At 37.7% G+C, this 20486-nt stretch overlaps 3 pseudogenes; 1 reads left to right on the top strand and 2 right to left on the bottom strand.

The window, feature by feature from the left end:
* The window catches only part of LOC116104076, a 53197-nt pseudogene extending 50313 nt beyond the window's left edge, over positions 1–2884 (top strand).
* LOC116101665 overlaps positions 1–20486 on the bottom strand; it is a 518236-nt pseudogene that overhangs the window by 484849 nt on the left and 12901 nt on the right.
* LOC116101666 lies at positions 3641–4266 on the bottom strand (annotated as a pseudogene).

Consider the following 20486-nt stretch of genomic DNA (forward strand, 5'->3'; position numbering starts at 1 on the left):
AGAGACAGAGACAGAGAGAGAGAGAGAGAGAGAGAGAGAGAGAGAGAGAGAGAGAGAGAGAACTGCTGAATACTGGTGTTATAGACTACACATATTGATCTAGTCCTGTGGATAGTTAAGAGTTTTTCTCACAATGATGTGGAAGGTCCTGTTTTCTTGGTGTCCTCCCTCTACCCTGGCTTTTGCATTCTCTTTGCCTTTTATCCTAAAGACTCACCTGACCTCTAAATGGAAATATTTCATAGAGATATCTCATTTACTGTTGATTTTTCAAAGTTCTCTCATTCTGTGTATTGTGTATTGTGTAGTTGTGGGCTTCTATATTTTTTTCCAGGTAATGAAGGAGAAAGTCTCTGGTGGTAGGTAAACATATCACTACTCTCTATATAGCAGAATACCTTTAGGAGTACTTGTCACTAACTTTTTTATTTCTGTATTATTTTGTTTCACCCTGAGTCCACAGGCTACCTAGTCTTTGGCTAGCCAAACAATGTTAGGTCTGGGTTCCAACCCATTGAGTGAGCCTTACAAAAAATCAATTATTGGTGAGTTATTACCACAAGCTTGGTGCCACCATTGTTCAAGCATGTTCTACATGATTGTATATCAGAGAATTTATGGCTGGCTTTGTGTTTGTATTTCTCTTTAGATAACATGCATAGCATCTTACTGAAACAAACAAGCTTGAATGTAATGTGTGACAGTGTTATGTTGGCACCAGCCCAACATCTCCTGGTTCAATGGGTTCTTATGTTAAAAACGAAGTCAGTACACAAATGCTGTACACGTCTCCTGCCTTCTCCCCATGGCCTGATTCTTTCCTCAACTCCATTCAATGCTTTCTCATCTAATGGTGCTATGTTTTTCATCCCCCATTCACACTTTCCTTCTATTCATATTTCTCAGACTTCTCTGCTTGTTACACTCCTATTTTGTTTCCTCTTGTTTTAGGACACCAGAGGAATCATAGAGAAGATTTGTGAATTCCTAGGAAAGAAACTAGAACCAGAGGAGATAGATCTGGTCATCAAGTACAGCTCCTTCCAAGCCATGAAAGAAAACAAGATGTGTGATTTTAATATCTTTGCAAAAGATGTAATTACAAGCAGTGTGCAGATATTTAGGAAAGGTAAATAATTTTAGAATATGTCAGATCATGTGGAGGGCTTCTGCCAATTCTTCTATCAGCATTCATTGCTCTTCATTCATCACTTTTATAAAAACTTACTGGGGAATATTTACATGGTAATGATGTGGGCTTAAGGCACTCTGAAATATTGATTCGTTCTGGACTGTAACCTTGTGATTGCAGATGGTAATGTACAATTCTTTTAACGGGAAAATGACTAAATAGGTATGCTTCCATGAGGCTTTGTAAAGCTTCCCCTTATCATAGATCTCAACTCTAAAACATATTTAACATATCAGAGCAAAGATATATCTGGGTTGGTAAACACAGAAATTACTTCAATTAACTTTTGAAAAGATGTGAACTGGACAAGATTGCTACCTCAAGAAAGGCTAGGAATAAACCTCATAATGACTAAGGTAAATATTCTTTAGCATTAAAATTAGATGGTGTTTGCCAACAAACATTTGAACTGTTGCAGGTCCATGGCTGCTCTCTTTATTCTATATTCTTTTCCTTAAATGGTAATAAAAATCCTCTATATGCATGTGCCAACTCTCTATGCTTGGAGAAGTTTATGTGTATGATTTTGGAGCTGTGAGGTTAGGGGGTAACTTTACCAGGATGAATCACAACTGGAACCTCTCCCATTACTAATTACAGAAGAAGAGGTGAGATGGGCCTCATTATAGAAGAATGAATGAGTCTGATGTCAGGTCTTTGGAGTTGAGAAAAGAACTCTGGTATAGATACAGGTGGTTTAAGTTTTCGCTCCCAATAATTTTAATGTTTCATCATCAGCCTTCAGCCCTCCTCCACCTTAGAGTGTGAGAATAAGATCCTAAGAAAGTAAGGGAATTGGAAGCTTACATAGAGGTAACTATTTAAAGGGGTTGCATTTAATAAAGTATTCCTAGTATCATAATAACAAATTTTAATTATAATTTGAGAGCAAAGACTTGTCACCACAGGAATGTGGTCATCTAAAAATGAAGCCTCTGGAAGAAACACTACTGTTAATAGATGACTTCAGACTCCTGGAATCCATCCAGCCTACGTATATATAAAATAATCAACCCTGGAACTTATGATCTTACCTGAGAAGAGAAGTCTATATATAAATTTCTTGTAATGAATTAGAATTTGGCATGTCTTTGGTAGTTTAATCATTATATAATTTATAAACAAATTTGTATAATTTGTATAATTAAGATGAGATGGTTGGATAGTGTGAAGGAGGCAGGTAAATGGAAAGCCGGAATAATCTGGTCATATAAAAAAAAGATACAATGTTGCTGCTGTTAGATTGTACGACTTATAAATCTGGAAAGTAGAAGGTAGAATATTATTTCCATAGAGCAAGAAGTTTTTATGTACATTATTTATTGACATAAGAATAGTTTTTCAGAGAACTACTGAAAGTTGGATTTAATTAACTGTGTGATCCTTGTGAAATAGAGAGTAAAGCCTGTGAAGGAAAGGGAGAACAGTGCTAAGATTATCTTTAATCCACCTATGTATCTGCTTCACATTTTCCAGGTACAACAGGGGACTGGAAGAATCACTTTACAGTAGCCCAAGCTGAAGCCTTTGATAAAGTATACCAGGAGAAAATGGCTGGATTCCCTCCAGGGACGTTCCCATGGGAATAAGTTCTTAAAACTTGTAAACTTTATGTAGACACTGGTATTCATTTTCCTGTGCTTGTACATATGAATGACTGGATGTGGTCATAGAATAAATATTGTTATTGAATTGTTGTAGTTTTACCATTATTTTATTCACTTTACAGCTGATCATAGCCCCTCCCTCCTTTAGTCCCAGTCCCACCCTTACACATCCTTTCCCCTATTCTTCCCTCTCCTACTCAAAGAAGGGGAGGCCCTACATGGGTACCAACTGACTCTGGCACATCATGTAACAGCAGAACTAAGTGCATCATCTCCCACTGAGGCCAGACAAGGCAGCTCAATTAGGAGAAAGAGATCAAAATGCAGGCAACAGAGTAAGAGTCAGTTCCCACTCTGTTTATTAGGTGACCATATATAGAAGAAGCTGCACATCTGTTATACATTTGTAGGGGACTAGCTGCAGCCCATGCATACTGTTTGGTTATTCACTAACTCTCTGTTAACTTCCATTGGCCCAGGTTTGTTTCCTGTGTAGGTATTCATGTGATGTCTGACTTTTCCAGCTCCCTCAATTCGAACACTCTTCCACAAGACACCACAAGCTCTGTCTATTGTTTGACTATGGGTCTGTATTATGTAGGGTTTTATTGCTATGAACAGATACCATGAACAAGGAAACTCTTGTAAGGATAACATTTAACTGGGGCTGGCTTACAGGTTCAGAGATTCAGTTCATTATCATCAAGGTGGTAACATGGCAACATCAAGGCAGACATGGTTCTACATGGTTCACCTGAAGGCCAAGGACTCTGAGTCCTTGGTAGGCTCCCCTAATCCTCCCCTAATCCCCACCCTTTCCCTTTCTATTGACTTAGGACAGCCCTTGTCAACATGCCAATCACAGTGGGAAGGGGGGAAGGCAGAGGTCACAGTGTATGGGGTTCAAGGTCACAGTGGGCGGAGCAAGGGGGATCACAGTGCAAGTAAGTCAGGTTATTCCCTCTGCTCAAGTCCAGATGTCTGCCACAGCAGTGCTACCCATGGCAGACGACCCAGGAGGCGATGGTGGCAGCTGCAGCATCCTTTCTTGCCTGCATTTATCTGTGCTCTTTGAAGTCCTGTGACCCGTCAGGACCCAATGGCTGTCTGATCACATTACTGGGCTGCCTGCTGTCTTCCGGTTGGGAGATCCTGGTTGGCCTGTCGAGGATGGGTTTCTCCTGCTCCTCCTTGGGGCTGGCGCTGCCTAGGATCCACCTCCAAGCCTCTGCATACTCTGCCTCCCGCTGGGCTAGGGACTTGACAGGAAGGACTGGCCTGCTGGTGGCATTGAGGCTGCTGATCACACCGTTGCTGGTGGGACTCTTGAGGATGCGGATCTGTGGGGGAGGCCCTGTGGAAAGGCTATCATCTTGAATCACAATGGGCACTTTCGGAGGAGATTTGGATTTCCTGCCCGCTGTCTGCTGCCTCCTCCCAGCTCTCAGCGACCTCCTCATCTTCCATCTTACTCGCTGCTTAGTAAAGTTTCTTTTATGAATATAGATGCCCTTGCATTTGGAGCATAGAGGTTCAGAATTGAGAATTCATCTTGGTAGATGTTACCTTTGATGAGTATGAAGTGTCCCTCCATATCTTTTTTGATCACTTTAAATTGAAAGTCGATTTTATTCTCTTTTAGAATGACTACTTCAGCTTTTTTCTTGGTACCATTGGCTTGGAATATTGTTTTCCAGCCTTTTACTCTGAGGTAGTTTCTGTCTTTGTCACTGTGGTGGGTTTCCTGTATGCAACAAAATGTTTACATACCAAGTCTCATAGTCTATGCCTTTTATTGGGGAATTGAGTCCATTGATATTAATATATATTAATGAAAAGTAATTGTTGCTTCCTGTCATTTTTGTTGTTAGATTTGGAATTCTGTTCATGTGGCTATCTTCATTTAGTTTTGTTGGAAAACTACTTTTTTTCCTTTTTCAGTGATGTAGTTCTCCTCATTTTGTTGGACTTTCCCATTTACTACCCTTTGAGGGGCTGGATTTGTGGAAATATATTGTGTGAATTTGGTTTTGTCATGGAATACTTTGGTTTCTCCATCTATGTTAATTGAGATTTTTGCTGTGTATAGTAGTCTGGGCTGGCATTTGTGTTCTCTTAGAGTCTGTATCATATCAATCCAGGATCTTCTGGCTTTCATAGTCTCTGGTGAGAAGTCTGGTGTAATTCTAATAGGTCTGCCTTTATGTTATTTGACCTTTTTCCCTCACTGCTTTTAGTATTCTTTCTTTGTTTTGTGTATTTGGTGTTTTGACTATTATGTAGAGGGAGGAATTTCTTTTCTGGTCATGTCTATTTGGAGTTCTATAGGCTTCTTGTATGTTCATAAGCATGACTTCTTTAGGTTAGGGAAGTTTTCTTTTATAATTTTGTTGAAGATATTTACTGGCCCTTTAATTTGTAGATCTTCACTCTCTTCTATGCCTATTATACTTATGTTTGGTCTTCTCATTTTGTCCTGGTTTTCCTAGATATTCCTGTTTTAGGTTTGGAACTTTTTGAATTTTGTGTTTTCTTTGACTGTTGTGTCAATATTTTCTATGGTATCTTCTGCACCTGAGAATCTCTCTTCTATCTCTTGCATTCTGTTGGTGATTCTTGCATCTATGGTTCCTGACTTCTTTCTTAAGATTTCTATCTCTAGAATTGTCTCTATCTGTCTAGATTTATTTCTTATCTGTTTCTACTTCCATTTTTGTGTCCTGAATGGTTTTGTTCAATTCCTTCATTTTGGTTGTGCTTTCCTGTAATTTTTTTAAGGGATTTTTGTGTTTACTCTTTAAGGGCTTCTACTTGTTTACTCGTATTCACTTGTAATTCTTTAAGACAATTTTGAGTTTTCTCTTTAAGGGCTTGTACCTCTTTTCCTGTGTTCTCCTGTATTTCTTTAAGGGAGTTATTCATATCCATCTTAAATTCCTCTAGCATCATTGTGTGATATGATTTTAGATCCAAGTCTTGCTTCTCCAGTGTTTGGGGATATCCAGAACTTGCTGTGGTGGGAGTAATAGGTTCTGATGAAGCCAAGTAGTCTTGGTTTCTGTTGGTAAGACTCTTGCATTTGCCTTTCACCATCTGTTGATCTCTGATGTTAGATGGTCAAATGGATGAGAATCACTTAAAGAGATGTTCAAAGTCTTTAGTCATCAGGCAAATGCAAATCAAAATGACCCTGAGATTCCACCTTACATGAATCAGAATGGCTAAAATCATAATCTCAACTGACAACACATGTTAACGAACATGTGGAGAAAGAGGAACACTCCTCCATTGTTGATGTCCAAAACAGAAGAATGGATACAAACAAAACATGATTCCTTTACACTATTGGATACAACTCAGTGATTAAGAATTAGAACAACATGAGTTTTGCAGGAAAATTGATTTCACTAGAAATTATCATTCTGATTGAAGTAATTCACACCAAAAATTATATGCATGGTATATACTCAAATAAGTGGATATAGCCAAAAAAGTATAAAATTACATGCATATAATCCATAGAAGTGAAGAACGTAAACAAGCTAAAGGGAACAAATAATGATACCTAAGTTCCAATTGGGAGGGAAAAGAAACATTCACATGAGGGTGTGGGGAAGGAAGGGAGGGGCATGCATCTGAAAGGCAACATGAATGGGAAGAGTGGAACATGATCAGGTATTTCTGGGTATTTGGACTGAAGTCCCAAGGGCCAGCAGATACAATTAAAAGAGACAACCTTCAGAATTGAGAATTCATCTTGGTAGATGTTACCTTTGATGAGTATGAAGTGTCCCTCCATATCTTTTTTGATCACTTTAAATTGAAAGTCGATTTTATTCTCTTTTAGAATGACTACTTCAGCTTTTTTCTTGGTACCATTGGCTTGGAATATTGTTTTCCAGCCTTTTACTCTGAGGTAGTTTCTGTCTTTGTCACTGTGGTGGGTTTCCTGTATGCAACAAAATGTTTACATACCAAGTCTCATAGTCTATGCCTTTTTATTGGGGACAGAGCTTGGGTGGTTCTTTCTCACATACTCTGTGCCTATATAGTTGCCTCCAGTTTAGTTTTTTCTTGAGATTCATGAGTAAGTGAATGAGTGCGTCTCTGATCCTCGTGATTTCAATAAAACTTTATTTCATTTTGTTGGTTTGACTTGTCTAAACTTGATGTGATAGTTTTTGTTTTATCACATCATTTGGTTTACACTTAATAGCATTGTTCACCATTGGAGGAAGTCAGGACAAGAAGTTAACCAGCACAGGAACCTGGTGGTTGGTGCTGATGCTGAGGCAATAGAGGCATGCTGCTTGTTGACTGGTTTACCATGGTATATGTAACCAGTTTTCTTGAAGTTTTCCCAAGGATGGCAGCTCCCACAAGAGGCTAGGCCCTCCTCATTCAATCAATGATTGAAGACATGCCTTGCAGGTTTGCCTACAGCCAGATCTTATGGAAGCATTTTTTTGTTGTTGTTGTTGTGAGATGCTTATTTTTCTTTTTTTTTCTTTATTAGATATTGTCTTTATTTACATGTAAATTTCTCCATTCCCAGTTTCCCCTCCAAAAAACAAAGAAACAAACAAAAACAACAAAAACAAACCCCTGTTGCCTCCCACTTCCCCATGCCTGCCACCCCGCCCTCTCCCACTTTCTGGCCCTGGCATTCCCCTACACTGGAACCATTTTCATAATTAAACTTTTCTCCTACCAGGTGATTCTAGCTTGTGACATGTGAACACACAACTATCCAGCACATTATTTTATATTGCATTCTATTGTATTTTTTTTCTTGATGTGAGAGGCTTTTTGTTGGACTAGATTTTCTTTAGAGGAAAAACTTTAAATGTGGGTGGGTAAGGAGTCAAACAGGATCTGGAAGTAGAGAGTGAGTATAATCAAAATACATTCACATTAAAAATGTCTTTTAATTAAAAAAGATAATTTTTAAAGAGTCAAAACAAACAAAAAACAAAAACTAAAGTTCTCAGTAAACTTTCTCATTACTAGGGTCTACTTCTTAACTGAGTGGTGACAGTAAGACAGATGCTCACCTTTTTCATGTCTTCATAGTACAGTACCAAGAAATTTTTCCGTTCTCTCATAGACAGCCAGCCACAGATGTGCTCAAACCATGATCCATATAAGACTGTGTGCAGGGAGATGTAAAGTGTCAATTACAAAGCACAAACACAGGATCTGCTTGACTTTCTTCATTTTCTGAAAGCAGCTGCAGAAAGCTTCACTAAGAAAAATCTAATTAGTCTGTATTTACAGGATTAAACATGATGTTTGAGTCAAATACACAAATAGGGAACTGATAAAATAAAGTTCATTGGACTTGGGTTTCTTCCAGTCTGTCTGGGCTGGAGTCCAGAGTAGACCTTGGTCGCAAGCTCCACAGCCAGTCCCACAACACCCAGAGGAAGATTCACTCCCATGTGCTCTGACACCCAGGATCAGAGGTGAAGAGGAACCAACATCTGTCCCAACACTGGGAGTAACAGACCAGCGGGACCAGGCACACAGGAACTCCACCAGCCCAGTGACTCAGGTTCCTTCCAGTATGTCTGGGCTGGTGTCCAGAGCAGACCTTGGGTGCAAGCACTGCAGCCAGTCCCACAACACACAGAGGAAGCCCCACTCCCAGGTGATCTAACAAACCCAGGATCACAGGATCCCAGAATCATAGGATCACAGAGACAGCTTGACTGTGAGGAGTTCTGACACAATCAAGATCACAGGAAGGACAGGCTCCAGTCAGATTTAGTAAGGGCAGGTATCACTAGAGATATCCAGATGGTGAGTGGCTAGCATAAGAATATAAACAACACAAACCAAGGTCTCTTGGTCATCAGAACCCAAATCTCCAATCATAGCAAGTCCTGGACACACCATCACACCAGAAAAGCAAGATTCAAATATAAAATCACTTCTCATGGTGATGATACAGGAATTTAAGAAGGACATAAATAGCACCCTCAAAGAAATACAAGAGAACACAGGTAAACAGCTAGAAGCCTTTCAAGAGGAAACACAAAAATCCCTGAAAGAACTACAGGAAAACACAATCAAACAGGTGAAGGAAATGAGCAAAACCATCCAGAATCTAAAAATGGAAATAGAAACAATAAAGAAATCAGAAAGAGAGACAACCCTGACCATACAAATCCTAGGAAAGAAATCAAGAATCATAGATGCAAACATCACCAATAGAATACAAGAGAGAAAAGAGAGAATCTCAGGGGCAGAAGACATCATAGAAAACATTAACACAACAGTCAAAGAAAACGCAAAAATGCAAAAAGCTCCTAACCCAAAACATCCAGGAAATCGAGGACTCAACGAGAAGACCAAACCTAAGGATAATAGGTATAGAAGAGAGTGAAGATTCCCAATGTAATGGGCCAGTTAATATCTTCAACAAAATTATAGAAGAAAATTTCCCTAACCTAAAGAAAGAGATGCCCATGAACATACAAGAAATCTACAGAACTCCAAATAGACTGGACCAGAAAAAAAAATTCCTCCCGACAAATAATAATAAAAACACCAAATGCACTAAACAAAGAAAGCATTTTAAAAGAAGTAAGGGAAAAAGGTCAAGTAACATATAAAGACAGGCCTATCAGAATTATGGCAGACTTCTCACCAGATACTATGAAAGCTAGAAGATCTTGGGCAGATGTCATACAGACCCTACAAGAACACAATTGCCAGCCCAAGCTACTATACCCAGCAAAACTCTCAATTACCATAGATGGAGAAAACAAGATATTCTATGACAAAACAAAATTTCCATAATATCTTTCCACAAATCCAGCCCTACAAAGGATAATAGATGGAAAACATCAACATAAGGAGGAAATCTACACACTAGAAGAAGCAAGAAAGTAATCTTTCAACACAAATCCACACAAACCTAATTCCACCTCTTACAACAAAAACAACAGGAAATGACAATTACTTTTTCTTAATATTTTAATATAAAAATTAATATTACCAACATATCCTAATCGATTGAAATCCAATAATATGAGGAATTAGAAATTTGTTGATTGTCATCCAATGGTCTCTCTAATTTGGTAATTGAAGAAATAGGTCCAACATTGTACAATCTATATATACTTTCAGCTTGTTTGTTTGTGACAGTGTCTGGCTGTGTACAACATAAGGGTCTTTAAATCTTACTTCTCCTATCTCAGCCTCTCTACTAGTAGTATAGTTTATTTCATGTCTTTACACTATACTATGGTTTTCAAAACAGCTTATATATTTAAAAGTATTTATATACCTAAAAGAAACATAGACGATTAACTAGGTAGGATGCTTGTAAGAGAACAACAAAGAGTAAGGCTGAATGCTTTGCCTGATGTTTGTCACTTGTATCAAGTTTGAAGAAGAGGACTTTATAAGTTACTCTTTCTCTGGGATGAATGCTTTTCCAAATTATCACAGCTAATGCACCAAATTCTAACCCTCACCTAATGTCTCTGCCACCCTCCAAGCTGAACCATTGTTCATTGAAACAGTTAGTGAATGACTTCATGGATAGACCATCTTAATACCTACACCATTTCTTAAATGAATATAAGCTGTTCTCTATGGGCTGAGAATAAAGTCACTCACTCAAGTCAAATAACTTAGACCATACCAGGAAGTCTGTATCCAAAAATCGAGCCTCCAATTCATTTCTTGGTGCAGCAGAACTATCAACTCTCAGCTTAGCTATGATGGAGGTAAAATCCTTTGGTGATGTGAGGGTCATTGAAGTACAGCCTTATTACAATGAAATCCAATGTCTAAAAATTGTTCTTATGTTGGACTTGTACCACAGTAAGATCCAAGATTTTAAACTCTCCTAAATGCAAAACAAACAAAAAGACCTTATATATTTATGTTCATTTAAGAAAATACCAGTAGTGATGTATTACTTTGAAGTATGCATTGAATATATTTGGAGTCATTTAAAATGTATATTGAGAACAATGTATTTTCACTATTGGTGCAGACGAGCATCTACGTAAGACTGTTAAATTGATTGTTGTTTTATATCAAACAACTTTTATAATACATATTTTTGATGTTATAATATTTTATAAATTTTAAGGAATATGACAAAAAAGATATTGTAGGTATTGAAGGGGGGTCTCTGGGAGGAGTACATGTACAAAGGGGAAACAAGAATGAGATTTAATTCTATTTGTTGAAAATATGTTTTTAAATGTTAATAAATTCAGATAAATTGAAATCATATAACTTTTCTCATCAGTATGCAATAAAAGTTTAAAAAAATTCAAGTTCATTAACAAATACATTACCACACAGACTTATCTCTGAGGCCATGAGGAGATATCCTACTGCCAAGATTCAAGTACAGAGGTATGTGCCAGAGTAAATTCATCACACCGATACAGATATCCAGAGGGGATTTCTGTAAATACCTGCCCCCTGGTAAGGTGTACTAGAAATACAGAAAGAATTGATGACAAAGATGGGAGCATAATATTTTATATGGTGTTGGAAAGAAAGATTCCCATCAGTACAGCAACCTATTGGCTAAAATCTAATGGAGGTATGAATCAAAGCTATATGACATCATTAATAATCACACCAACAAAGTGAGCGGAATAAGGTACCTTTCTCTGTCCCTGTATATGTGTATGTGTGTGTGTGTGTGTGTGTGTGTGTGTGAGAAAAAGAGAGAGAGAGAGAGAGACAGAGACAGAGACAGAGACAGAGACAGAGAGACAGAGAGAATGTTTTTGAGGTTTTAAAATCACCTTTGCATATGTACTGGAAACAGATCTGCAATTCCCTGTGGGGGTATCCTTTTCATTTCTTATTTTTTTGATTTTTAGCCCCTGATTTGGTACATAATGCTCTTATCCTGCATTAATCTTACATGCTACAATACAGATGTGCCAGGCCAAATGTGCCTAGTAGAGCAATAATGACACAATTTTTATGGGGTAACTTAAATGATGACTAATTGGATTTGAGGCTTGATCCTCAGGATGGAATTCATGCCTAGTACTATAAACTTGGTCATGATCCAATGGCTGGAGATGTCAAAGTTACAAACCAGGGTTCATATTGTCATTTTACTAAATGGTCATATTGTCAAACTACTGTCTAAATATTTGTATTTTTACCCAGGGTTTTGTACTGTTTATTACCTTTGTTAAATTTTTTTTTTGCAGCTGGCTTTAGTTAATGCAGAGACTCATAAGTGATCAAAATATGCAGCATAATTGTGAGTGCTCCGTCATAATTGTGATGTTATTTCTATTATTCCCTACCCAAGGGTCAGGAAATACCATGGAACAGGAAGCAGAAAGTAAATGCTAGAGAATGGGATGGAGTGCTTTGAAATTGTTTTCTGTGTATATGCTCCACTGAACATGAATTGGGTGTTACGTAAGTGTGCTCACATCATCAATGGTTGCCTATAGAAAACTGCATAACAAAAAGCCTGTTAATATTCCAGCATGGATGAGAGGGGATGTCCTGAGCTCATAATCCTCATTGAAGCTCTATTTGCAGTTGATGACTGCTAGATGAGAAAGATTTCTATACTCTTTTGGTATAGGAACACTGTTATGTTTCTTATGCCCACATGGATGTCCCCATATCCATGCACATATGAGCATCACAAATTATCCTCAGTGGGTTTTATTGTCTTGAAAAAATTTAAGTTGTGGTACGGACATTTTGGGGAATATATAGTGTGTTGGAGAACTTACTGGCAAATCTATTAGAACATGTTACATTATATTCACTTTTTCAATTTTCAAAGAATAAAAATATATAAAAACACAAAAATCATGAAAAATAAATCAAAGATAAATAAATGCAAAGGAAGGTCTAATGCTTTTCTAAATGAAATTCTAAAAGCAGGTAACTGAGGAAGAAGAATCCAATATATGATGCCAATTCACTTTACTCCTGAAGGACACCAGTTCCAATATCTAAGACTTATTTATTCCAAGAGTTGATTTAAAAAATTCTCAGAAAACAACTCATAATGAGTTTTCATCATAGTTTCATTGATCTCTCATCTACAATCAGAAAAGTTTATCCATGTGAGAACAGTGATTAATTCAAAGACACAGAGATCTTAAAGGTACAGATAATAAAAGACTTCGGAGTAGTGAGCATTAAATTGGGCTTCTATATGTAACCTTTTTCTCCACTGTTCAGAGATCATTTTGGGTGTGGCATATTATATTATAGAGGCAGAGGTGGTATATGACTTTACTAAAACAGTGTTTTCTGGATACTTCACAGCAGTTGGAAATATGAACTCAGCAGAGGTGACAGTATGTGGAAGATCTGCACAAGCTTAAGCCAGACTGAGTCCCAGAATGGAGCAAGAAGTTGGTCATAATGTGCCAACTTTGAAGAACTACTAGTGATTGATAGCTTCCTGAAGAGCACCAGTTCAGTTTATGAATGTTTATTCAACTTCACTGGATATTCATACACCCCAAAATATATAGGCAGCTTTAATTCGAATGGACAGTTTTAAGAGGAGATGGGTGTTAGCATTCAGAATCTGCCCACAGCAGATATGTGGGTGGGTCCACAGAGCTGTCACCAGGACAACGGCCACCATATTCCCAGAATCCATAGAGATCACCTCCCACCTTTACCTGCGAGGCCACTACGTCACAACCCATATATATAAGACAATTCCTCCATCTTCGCTCTCTCTCTCTCTTTCTTCTTCTCTCTCCCCCTTCTCTCTTCCTGCGCTGCTACCCCCCTACCCCCCCTTCCAATTAAACCTCTTACACATGAAACTGCCTGAGCCTGGTGTCTGCAGACGCTTTCTGCCGCGACCCAAAACCCATCAATGGGACTGGAGTAATAGAGGTGGGTGCATGTCCAACATGGTGATTCACTATTTTTTGTAACTTCAGTTCCAGAGGATCTAATGTACTCCTGACTACTGTGGGAAATACATGCACTGTGGTTCATATACATATATGCAGGCAAAAGGCACCTTGATGTAAAATAAAAATAATTATTTAAAAATGGTTATACAAAGTTGGATGCTTATAGGAATATGAGGAGGATAAGAGAAGAATCAGGGAAGGGAATGAATGTGATAAAAATGCAATGTATGGAATTTTTAAAATGTTAAAAGGTATATTTAGAAACATTTCATACAAAAGTAGATTATAGAGATGCTGAGTGAACTCAAAGAACATTAGTGTTTTAATAGTTAGAAGGAAGATCAATAAAGGGAATGCCACTATTTCCAATTATATACATGGAGATTCAGAGAAAATGGAAAGCTCTAGAAAGTTGAAGTTAATAAAATCATTTATAAAGATTTAATTTAAGGGGTTTTTATATGTTTATGTGTTGTTATGTGAGATTGCATGTATGTGTGGGTACAGTTGCATAGAAGTGAAGAGAATGTCAGTTGCTCTGAAGCTGTAGTTATAGAAAGCTGTAGTTATGTGACATGTGTGTATCAGCACAGACACTATGCACATAAACAACACAGATTATAATAAAGAAAATATCTTAAAAGGAAAAAAAGAAGGCAACTGAGCTCAATCTATAAATACCTCAGAAGACAGTCTTAATGAGGGAGCATGTAGATAACATTAGCTTGTGTGTGTCTTTAAAATATTGTCCTGATTGTTACTTGATGATGTAGAAGGATAATATACATTGTGTGCAGGACCATTCCTTACTCAGGGGGATCCTGAGAAGTATAATGGAGGAATAATCTTGGCGATGGCAAAAATGTAAAGGCCTACATATTTATTCTTTCTCTGCTCATAACTTTATAAACAAAAAAAGTACATTGGAATCAGTAAGAGAGAATCACTAATCCAAAAATAAAGGAAGGCTTCTCAGAATAAAAGATTCATCAACTATAATTGTAATGGCAGGAAGGCTGGAAATCTGTATTTCAAGTTCTAAAAAGACAACCACTGAGAAGTCAGAGTACTATACCTAATTGCGCTAATTATCATAACTGAAGGAGAAATCAAAAACTTTATATGGTGAAAAATATGTGAAAGAAATTAACAGCAATCAGGTTTGTTCTACAAAATAGACTTGAGAAAAACAATTGCATCTATAAAACCACAACAGCATAAGTTAGTTTCAGCAGTCACCTTGATACATCCAAGTTTCAGCATAGAGTCTCAGTTACGAGATTGCCTCCATCAGATTTGACTGTGACTATGTATTTAGTGATTTTCTTTATTGATCAATGACATAGTAGAGCCCACAGAATAAATATTGTCTGTATCACAAAACTAACAGTTTGAGGCTCTGAGTAAATTAGCAAGCTGATTTTTATACTGGTTCCACTTCAGTTCTATCTCAAGATACTGCCCTGATTTCTCCTGTAGGTAGATTTTTGACTTGAAAGTGTAAGTCATATAAGCACTTTCTGTTCCTAAGTTGCTTCTGGTAAGACTATTTTATTAGAGAAACCATAAACCAAACGAGATCAATACTTAAACAAGAAACAAAGAATAGCTTGTGTACCTTGGCAGAATCATCAAAATGACAGAAATTAGTAGATTCTTTTCAATGATAACTGTATATTATTATCAATTCTTTAATCAAAGACAGAGGTTAGGAGATTGTATCAAAAAGTAAGAAGTATACATTTGTTGTATATTATCATAAAAGATAGATGGGACCTTATAATAACCTGATCAGACAAAGTGTTCCAGGCAAATAGAACTAGAAAGCAAGCAAATATTGCTGACTTAATTTGACCAAATACACTTGAACCAAAATCTGGTGAGATGATAAACATCACTGTTGGGTTCCTCCCCAATGCCTCAACTCCACAATTTCAGAGCTTACAAACAGAGACTGTCAATTCATTCCTGCTGTGCCTAGGAAAAAGGCCCGCTATGCTGAGTTCTGCCTTCGAGGATTCCAGAGGAAGGTACACCTGGTGGCTGACATGCCCACTGGCTGAGGACATTGTTGAATGAAAACAAACTGACCACCTGAGGACATCTGCTCTTGACCTACACCCAAGCAGGCATGCGTGGCAGCCAGGCTTCCCCTTTGACTCTGTTTGGACTCTTCCTGACTCCTCCTGCATTGCTTCTGTTATGCAAATATCATTGTAAATGTAAAAAAGCTGCTTGTAACAAAAAGAAACAGGGTTGAAAAGGATGCATTAAAAAATCTCGCAGATGAGATAGAAATTTACTGCCCATGGCTCCAAGAAGAAAATGAGTTAGATAAAAAGACTTTGGAAAAACTCAGAAGAGCTCTGAGAAATAATAGAACAGAAAGATTTATTCTCCACCTTTGTGGACTTGTAGAGGAAATTTTAGAGGAAAAACAGAGTCAGAAAGTGAATGGAACTCCCAGAGCACAGATACAGAAAGCCAAGAGAATCAGAATGCTTTTTCAGAAAGTGAATCTGCTAGGTCTCATGAAAAGGAGCAGTGTTCCTACATGTTACCTGCTCCCTCTAGGTCAACTAGGATAGAGAAAAGGGTCCGAGAGATTTACAATTAAGCTAACTGGAATTTGAAATCAAGTTACAGAAATTGACTAATGAGTTGAATGAATTAAAGGCAGTATCAGGCAAAAGAAAGGACAGCTATCTGGAGACAGGCCATTCATCTTCAGAGAGAGCAAATTATCAGGCTTGTGAAAATGGGCAGGACACTTCGGGAGTACTAGTGTTTCTGGTATTGGAACATCTTGATCAGCAGAACAAAAGACATAGACAATATCAGACCTTGGAATTTAAGGTGATAAAATATCTAAGGAAAGCAGTGGCTCAATATTGTCCAAATGCCCCATATACGCAGGCACTTTTGGACAATATTACAGAGTTATATTTAACTCCTCAAGATTGGAGGAACTTTTATGTAAAGCCATACTGATGGCAGGGGATTTTCTGCTTTGGAACTCAGAATGGCGAGAGATCAGCAAAAAGAGGGCTGCGCAGAATGCTCAGACAAGCAATCCAGAATGGGATTTGGACATGCTTATGGGAGAAGGGCTGTATCAAGGAAATGCTAGACAGATTGCTTATCATCCTGGGGTATATACACAAGTTGCGATAGCAGCAAGAAAAGCTTGGATTCAATTACCTATGCAAGGTGAGGTTAGTGGAAGCCTAGGCGGTATCTGACAAGGTCCAGAGGAACCTTTTCAAAATTTCATAGCCAGGTTACAACAAACTGTGAACAGAACCATTGGAGAATCTCATACAGACAGTCTGCTTATTTCACAGCTGGCCTATGAGAATGCTCATGCAGTGTGCAGAGCAGGTATTCAGCCACACAAGGGTTGAATGGATTTATTTGAATATATTCACCTTTGTGCAGATATTGGAGCTTTCTGTAATCAAGGTTTGGCTATGACAGCTGTATTGTAGGGAGCTTCAGGTGAAGAGATCCTGGAGCAAAGGCAGAAAAATAGAGGATGTTTCATATGTGGAAGTATGAATCATTTTAAAAATGATTGCACTGTGATAAAAGGAGCCACAAGCAGGCAGCAATCAGGTGCTGCCCTGAGGGTCTGTCCTCATTGCAGGAGAGGGAAGCTTTGGACCATAGATTGTAGATTTTAAAAAACCTTTCAAGACAAACCTGGTCAGGAAATGGGTGGAGGTGCCAGCCCCGGACCCCCTTTTTAAAGCAACAGGCAGCATACAGGGCCACAAGCCAGCCACCCAGCCAAGAAAATCCATCTTAGAATATTTCAGGACAATCCCAGGAAGTGCAGGAGTGAACTTGTATTCCACCTGCCACACAGTATTCACACCAGAAATGGGAGTTCAAACTCTGCCCACTGGAGTTTTTGGGCCCTTGCCCAGAGAGACTTGGGGATTTATTATTGGAAGATGTAGCTCAATTGTGGATGGATTGCAGATCTATCCAGGTGCTATTGACCAAGATTATCAGGGAGAGATTAAGATCATGACTTCCTCACCTAGTGGTGTTATTACAGTACCTGCTTATCAAAAGATTGATCAACTTATCTTAGTTCCACTGTATCCAACACTTTCTAGTTCTGTTAATAATGAGGAAGGACAGAGTTGTTTTGGTTCTTCTGATGTATACTGCGTACAATCTATCACTAATAAAAGACCTAATCTTAAATTGATTATTGAAGGAAAAAGTTTTGAAGGTTTAATAGATACAGGAGCTGATGTAACTATTATCAGAGGGCAGAGCTGGACCTCAACTTGGGCTCTGACTGAGTCCATAACTCATCTGAAGGGATCAGTTATGCCAATAACTCAAAAATAAGCTCTCAGCTTTTAACCTGGAGGGATGAGGAAGGTAATTCAAGACAAATCCAACCATATGTTATCTCTAACCTCCCGGTTACTCTGTGGGGGACAGATCTGTTGTTACAGATGGGCCTTGTCTTGTGAAGCCCTAATGAACTAGCTAAAAAGCAGAGGTCAAACACAGGACGTTAGAACATCTGGAGGCCCTAAGCCTCATTCTGATAGTAAAGATTCAAAGCATTTTTCTATAATGACCATGGTCTTGCCTGTTCCCCACACAGATAAAATTCAGTGGATTAATAATATTCCAGTGTGGGTTGATCAGTGGTCTTTATCTCAAGAAAAGATAGAAGCTGCTTCTTTGTTAGTACAGGAACAATTATAAGCAGGACATCTGAGGGAATCGAATTCCCCATGGAACATGTCTATATTTGTGATAAAGAAAAAAATCAAATAAATGGAGGCTAATAAAAGATCTGAGGAAGGTTAATAAAACTATGGTGGTAATTGAAACATTAAAAACCAGATTGCCATCACCAGAGGCAATTCCAAAAGGATTTTACAAGATAATTATGGATTTAAAGGACTGTTTCTTTACAATTCCTTTGCACCCTGAAGATTGTGAGAGGTTTGCTTTTAGTCTTACATCTGTAAATTTTAAGGAACCTATGAAAAAATATCAATGGACAGTCATTCCTCAAGGCATGGCTAATAGTCCTCTGTTATGCCAGAAATTTGTGGCACAGGTCATTGATTCTATAAGAAGAAAATGGCCAATGATATATATTGTCCAGTATACAGATAATGTTTTAATAGCAGGAAAAGTTCCTCAAGATGTGCTTTTATGTTATAAATATTTACAGGTTGCTTTAAATGAGAGGGGACTATAGATAGCCCCAGAGAAATTGCAAACAGGATCTGTATAATTATCTAGGCTTTACACTTATGGATCATGCTGTTATTCCTCAAAAAAGAGTCATCCATAGAGACAAATTGAAAACCTTAAATGATTTTCAGAAATTATTAGTTGATATCAATTGGCTTCGTCCCTACCTAAAACTTACTACTGGAGACTTGAAGCCCTTATTTGATATTCTTAGAAGTAATTCAGATCCAACTTCTCCTAGATCTTTCACTAAAGAAGGAATATCTGCTTTACAGCAGGTAGAAAAAGCTATTGAGAATCAATTCGTTACTTACATAGATTATTTTTACTTTTGCATTTATTAATTTTCAATACAACTGATGTCCCTATGGCGTTATTATTGCAGAAGGCACCTCTTATGTGGATCCATTCAAGGGTGTCTCCTAAATGTAATATCTTGCCATACTATGAAGCTGTTGCACAAATAACTGTACCTCATAAAAAGCAAGCACTAACTTATTTTGGCAAGGAACCAGACATTATCATTCAGCCTTTTACTTTGGAGCAAGAATCCTGGCTAAACAGCACAGCACAGAAAGGTTGTTTGCTTAAATGGAATTTCAAAGAACTATAGATAATCATTATCCCCAGGACAAACTAATAAAGTTTTTAAATGTACATGAAGTGATATTTCCATGAATAATGTCTTGGCAGCCCTTAAAAAAAATGCCCTTGTGGTATTTACTGATGGTTCCTCTAATGGAAAACTTGGATATCTCATTAATGGTCAACAAGTGGTTATAGAGACTTCTGGTATTTCAGCTAAGTTAGTTGAATTAACAACAGTATTAAATGTGTTTCAGGCTGTGACTGATGCTTTCAATCTTTTCACTGATAGCCTATATGTGGCACAGTCAGTTCCTTTACTAGAAACTTGTGGTACATTTAATTTTAATACTACAGCATGATCTCTATTTTCTCAATTGCAAAATATCATTCTTGCATGAAAAAAATCAATTTTATATTGGTCATATACAGGCTCATTCTGGCCTTCCTGGGCCATTAGGCAAAGGCAATAATATTATTGACAGAGCCCTGGTAGGAGATGTTTTAATTTTAGATCCTGTTGCATTAGCTAAACAGGATCATAATAAATTCCATCTGTTTAGCCAAACTCTGAGACTTAAACACAAAATTTCCAAAGAATAAGCAAGAATGATTGTTCAACAATGCCCTAAGTTTGATGTTTTAACTCCAGTACCACATTTGGGAGTAAATCAGAGAACCCTTATACCCAATCATATTTAGCAGATGGATGTAACTCATTATGCAGAATTTGGAAAAATTAAATATATACATGTCTATATTGATACTTGTTCAGGATTTATGCTTGCTTCCCTACAAACAGGAGAAGCCGCCAGAAATGTTATTGATCATTGTTTAAAAACATTTAGTGTTATGGGTATTCTCAAAACAATCAAGACCAACAATGGGCCACCCTACATTGGCAAAACTTTTATTTCTTTTTGCAAGGATTTTGGCATTTTTCATAAAACTGGCATCCCATACAAC

The sequence above is a fragment of the Mastomys coucha genome, unplaced genomic scaffold (assembly GCF_008632895.1).
Source record: "Mastomys coucha isolate ucsf_1 unplaced genomic scaffold, UCSF_Mcou_1 pScaffold21, whole genome shotgun sequence".
Lineage (NCBI taxonomy): Eukaryota > Metazoa > Chordata > Mammalia > Rodentia > Muridae > Mastomys > Mastomys coucha.